This window comes from Euphorbia lathyris, chromosome 5 (assembly GCF_963576675.1).
Source record: "Euphorbia lathyris chromosome 5, ddEupLath1.1, whole genome shotgun sequence".
Taxonomy (NCBI): domain Eukaryota; kingdom Viridiplantae; phylum Streptophyta; class Magnoliopsida; order Malpighiales; family Euphorbiaceae; genus Euphorbia; species Euphorbia lathyris.
The window spans coordinates 22762483-22768482 of NC_088914.1; the positions used below are offsets into that span (position 1 = coordinate 22762483).

General features: G+C 31.1%; 1 long non-coding RNA gene across 2 annotated transcripts; it reads right to left on the bottom strand.

The window, feature by feature from the left end:
- Positions 1–1172: 1172 nt before the first annotated feature.
- LOC136228531 (uncharacterized) lies at positions 1173–4651 on the bottom strand. 2 transcript variants are annotated; one of them, XR_010688725.1, is made up of 5 exons: positions 4175–4651; positions 3723–3868; positions 3497–3582; positions 2213–2295; positions 1173–2020 (listed from the first exon to the last, which is right to left on the bottom strand). It is a non-coding gene; the product is annotated as an uncharacterized lncRNA (long non-coding RNA). The 2 variants fall into 2 exon arrangements; XR_010688726.1 differs by having other exon boundaries at positions 2213–2814.
- Positions 4652–6000: the final 1349 nt, after the last annotated feature.

The window sequence follows — 6000 nt, forward strand, 5'->3', positions numbered from 1 at the left end:
TTGTCTTTCTTGCAATAAAAAAAAATTAAATCTAATTTGCTTTTAACTTTCAAAATTATCATATACATTCACGGCTGATAACTGAAATCAACATATGAAAGTAGTCATGACAAAATAAAAAACATATTTTTTTAAGGATGAAAAGATATTGTTTTAATTAAAATTTGAATAGTAATTTAATATTTAACGTATTTAAAGTCGAAAAATGAATCACTATATAAAGTTTGAATATGTTGACTATATAACATCTCTAGATAATAATAGTTTTCAATGATTAGGATAAATTATATTTATGGTCACTAAATTTTATACGACCACTAAAAAAGAGCTTTAAACTTTTTAATATTATGAAACTAAATTTCAATTAACGCCTTAAAATGATTATTGGTGATCATGATTTTAAGATCATTAACCGTCATTTTGAGACGTTAATTAAAGTTTAGTATCCATGATGTTAAAAAGTACAAAATTAAGTGATTTTTATGTTACAGTTTAAAATTCATTGATGATAATGTTAGTTAAGGTAATATTGAATGGTCATGAATGTAAATTTATATGACAATCTTAATATGGTAATTTGTGAGATTTTAAAGGAAAATGTTAGTCAATTCTACATGAACCTAGGATCATATATCTTTGACTATCACTTTTATGCTGCCAATTTTTTTACAACATTGTCTTGATATAATGGACATAACCCGAACCATAAGTTTGTTTTGAATGCAACTCTTTTAAGTAAATTTGATCTTACTTACTAAAATAATAAGATTAGGCGAATTTTGCAATGCAATGCTAAAATAACAATAATTTAGAAGGAAAGAATGTTGCAACATCCTAATCAGATTTCAAATTAACAATAATTGAGAGAGAAAATATAAGAAATTTTTATGAAATATATTTTTAGTGGTTTTGAGTAGCAATACATTTCTACCTCTTGCAATTTCCTTTAATATAAAAAATTAAGTTCTCTTTTTTTATTACAATTGAAGAAAAGGTACAGCAAAACAAAAAAAAGAAAAGGAAGAAAAAAAAAGAAAAAAGAGAAAAAATTCATACAGCAGCAAATATAATCAGCCAGGAACTTTCCTGGGAAAACAGCACCCAATCTATACAATTGAGTTCTCTTAATTTCATTAAAAAAACACTTTATTTTGTTAGATAATCCACACCAATTAGACCATCAAATTAGTCACCAATTGAAACATTAATTAGCATAGTTCCTATTGTACAGATTTAGAGAAAAATCAAATTACAATATAGAGATAGGAAAGAAATATTAATGTCTTTGATAACACATGACTGTTCCAATAATATTGTAAAACCCTTTGATTCTATTAGTTACTAATTTTAGGAATGGAAAAAACAAATAATCAAAAACTTCAATCAGGAACTGAATCTTCCACCTACCGAGTGAAGATCAAAACGTGAGATAAACCTGGGGTCTGACAGAGATACTAATGGATGATATCTAAAATTATAGAGGTTACTGGCCATTTAATTCATAGTGGAGATTGCAGCAGTTAAAGAATGGGTAAGAAGAAGTTGAGGAAGATAAAGAGAACGTTTACGGGCTGATATGGATGGGGTGGGAAGGAGCAGTTGAGAGAGATGGTGGGATTCTGCTCATTAAGTAGAGGCTTCATAAACGGCAATCCTCCATGAGCTTCTTTTGGCACATCAAACTGTTGTCCCCTGTTATCTTGGGAGTGGAATATAATGGAGTGTCCAACGGTGTTGGTGTTGGTGTTGCTAGTAACTTCCTCACATGTGTTCGAATGGGTACATATGTTGCTGGTGGCTCCAAAACTTTGTAACTATATATCCTGAGGAAACATATCATCCAACTCCTCATCAGTCAAGGGCATGCTTCTCTCCTAAATATCCTTCTCCCATCTCAACAATTATAATGTTCAGGCATCATTACACCCCACATATTAATGGCATTTGGAGTTGGAGTGGCCAAATCAACTCTACCGACATGAGTAATTCCAGGAGTGTAAGCAGCTGATGGAGTAGCCCCCTTCCAAAACAAATAAACAGGTTAGGCCAATAAGGGAAACACCAATTAATCCTCTCCAAAATGCAAATAGCGACATATATACATATAATTAAAAAAAACAAAATACAAAGTGATTTGATTGAATTGAAAAAAATAAGATATGAAATACAAAGTAAGTGTTCGAATTGAAAAATTAAGGTGAAATTAAAATACCTGTGACCAATGATCCAAAGGAAATTTCGAAAACCATGATCTGAAAAACTAATTAGGATATCAACACTTAAAGGCTCCTGAATCTGTCTCATAATTAGAATAAGCAGTAAATACGCCAAAAGGGAGGAAATAATCCAAAATTACATATACTTAATGCTTAATTTCCATCGCAAATTTTCATCATCAAAGCACAACCTCATATCAGCATTATTGAAAACAAAGCATAAATTAAATTTATCAGAAATGCTGAGATGATCTCAAATTGTGCCTGCCACCTATCAATATTGTCTACAGATTTAGATTATTAACCCAACCAAAATAAACGACAATAGACATCAAATGCGTGAAAATTCAAGGGAAGCAAAACCGGCTTAACTTGTCAAATGGAAGAGAAGCAATTTGATAGGAACCCAAAAATAATGAGAAAAAGTGAGAGATAGGAGGTTAAAACGAATCCAAAATCAACAACGGAAAGATATAAGAATGTAAATAAACCCATAGAAAAGCTTACTGATAATGAAAAAAAAATTGAAAATCAATGCTTAAAGCCCAAGCCAACACACCAAATTCTACCATGATCCTTCAGCACCTGCAGTTGGATTCTGGAATGCAAAGAATCCCGAGAATGTCTTCAATGTATAGGGAGGTGAAATCGTTGGTCATATTCATTAGCAATGATCAACAATATCATTAAAAGGAAGAAGCAAATAACCAAGTGTTATTTCTGCAACTATAAATGTCCAAACAGCACCTAAATCCTATAAGAATCATGTGAGTTATAGCTTCAATATCACAATTTTTTCTAAAGGATAAAACAAAAGATGGAGATAAAAATATGTGCACAGCTCAATATAGTTCCAAAAGCTTAAATGCTTGTCCTTTTATTTATTTATTTTTGGCTTCTCACCTTAATTTTAGATCAGCTGACAATCGATGACAATATAAATATAACAATCTAGCTAGATATATTTCAATGGCCAGCTTAATGAAATCAGAAAAGTTTATCAACCATTTTGAATAAGAACTTTCAACAGGTAAGTTTTTGTTTACTGCAAAACATAAAATAAGTAAGATTTAGACATTAGACTCACCATCAACATAACAAGAGAAAAAACAAAACAAAAAAAAAGAATTGAGTTCCTAAATACCCAAAATGCAATCTCCAAACACAATGCAATGAAGGTGAGAATCCAAACACAACTAAACAGAAAATGATACAAAAACCTAAACAAATTGAAACATGGATTTACAAACAAAAAATTAGACCAAAAAATATGCACTAACCTTGTAGAACGGTATTGAATACCACACCATTTCAATTCATAAAATCCTAGAATGCTCATCTTCAAACTCAAACCATAACTGCATTGCTAATGGAAACAAAGAAAAAGAAAAGGCATGGGAAGTGGAGAAAAGAATAAATGTATGAAATATCATTTCCAATTTCGAATTGAACGAAAATCAAAAACCAAATAATAACAGGATTATTATTAGTTTTCAAATCACTCACCAGGAAATGAAATAGCACTGAAAAGCCTTTGTTTAGGGAAGCCACATTTATTTGTCTGGTGTTTATTTCTGTCTATTTCTTTTGGGGCTGGCTTTGTTTAACTCTTCAACAGTTTAGTGTATGCCGACCTCCATTGAAATCAGACACTGCCAATTACACAAAAAAAAAGTAAATCATTGACAACAATTATATCCCTACCAAAAAAACATCTCAATACTCCTCACTCCATTATAGCAAGATGCATCAACTAATTGCAAATCCACACTATATGAAACCCAAGAAATCAAATGCCATAAGAGACGAGGATTTCAAATCAAACGGAATTGGAAAACATAGAGAAATCGACCTCCATGTAAAATCAATTGGTTCCTCAATCAACATTGAAGATGAGAAAAACACAATGTAGTTATTAAGGGGAAAAAATCGAAAGAAGATAGGATGGAGAATAATGCCTTGGCGAAGAAACCGACGGCGAAGAAGATGGCGAAGAACATCGTCGAATCTGCGATTGGAGCAATCACCATCTAGCTTAGGGCTTAATTTTCCCAAATTATTATAGAAATAGCACTTGCATGAAGCACTTTGCGAGAACAAATCACAGCGGGAGGAAGTATCTAGAAAAACGCAGACGAAAAACTAATAAATTGAAGGAAAAGAATGTAGCAATAAATTTGAGAAAGGGATTGCAGAGCCGTTGAGGGAATCCTAAGATTCTAAGATTTTAAGAAAAGGAATAATTTGCAGGCTAGGTTAGCAGTGTAGAGAGATTTTAGAGGTGAATCATATTTGGGTGAGGGAAGAAGAGGCAGTTGAGGGAGAGAAGAAGTTCACACGGAGAGGGCTAAGATCGCGAGGTTGAGGGAGCGATGAAGAGAAGTTGAAGGTGGCAGTTGAAAGGGCAGAGATTGAGAGGGAGAGAGGCGGACTCTGCATTGATTGTGGGAGTGAGTAAAATTAGAAGAAATAAATTTAAAAATTCAAAAAATCCTCAAAATGACACATCAGATAAATTACTATTAGAGTGACACAATGGTAAATGAGGTTTCTGCTTTAATAGTAGTAATAGATAATATTATCATGCAAAATCAATTTTAATTCTAGGTTATTAAATTTTTTTTAAATACTGATCTGAATTTAATAGTCATATCGGATATTCCAAACATCAATTACGTTTAAAATATTTAATGTGTATATTAAAATGCTAACAACTAAGTTTGTCATCTACAACTTAATATAGTTAGAAAAAACCAATAAAAAATGAACGGAACTTTTTGACTTCATCGATATGATGTCACACTTAAATAATTCAAACCGTTTTTTTTATAAATTCGTTAACATAAGGCTAAATTTGATATTTTTTTGAAATATATTCGAGTTAAATATGCATATACATTATGTCTAAATGTGCACCTCTTCAAAAACCTTAAAGTCAAATTTGTCCATTATCTCATTTATATTCACTCTAAACAATAAATTCTTTCAATTTTAGATTGACTTTTTTTAAATAACTATTGTGCATTTGGATATATATATACATATATATAGAGAGAGATGGGATTTAGAGAGAAAAATGGGAAAATAGAGAGAGGGTTTGTAAGAAAGGGGATAAAGGTATTTTAGTAATTATAAAAGGAGAATGAAATTTTAGTAATTGTATAAGAAGTGGGTTTCACGTTTTTAAATGGGTAGTTGAAAAATGATGAGGTGGCGCATTGACCATGCGTTGACCGGTCATTTTTACTTGTTATACACCAAAGTGGAAGGTCACGTATAAAGTCTTACATATTAGTGAGACAAAATTAAGGTTGTATACCAAAGTGTGAAATGGACTAAATATTGTACACCATTGATGAAGTTTACCCCCAATTTCCTAATAATTCAAACTTAAAATATATTTCATTAATCCCACCACTGTCTTCAAATCAGAGTTAGATCATCATATCATGATTACAACTTGTTTGGACGAATCCGAGAATCGGGAAGTCCCGACTTCTTAAAATATATATTTGGTATCGTAGTAATTATCTAGAGTTGAAAGTGAAATGTATGAAAAATGAAATTTTTTAAAAATAAAAAATGTGGTTCTATCAGAAATTTTTTCCTAAACAACTTTTAACTGTTAGACTTTTCCATTGGATGTCATCAACAATCATTTTGTCGTACTTTACTTTCATAACAAACTTTTATATTAGTAAAGCGAAAAGTTCATGACTTTTATGTCATGTTTTGAAGTTTAAGGATCATAAAGAAAGTAAGTCTAAAACTTTCTAATATCCTA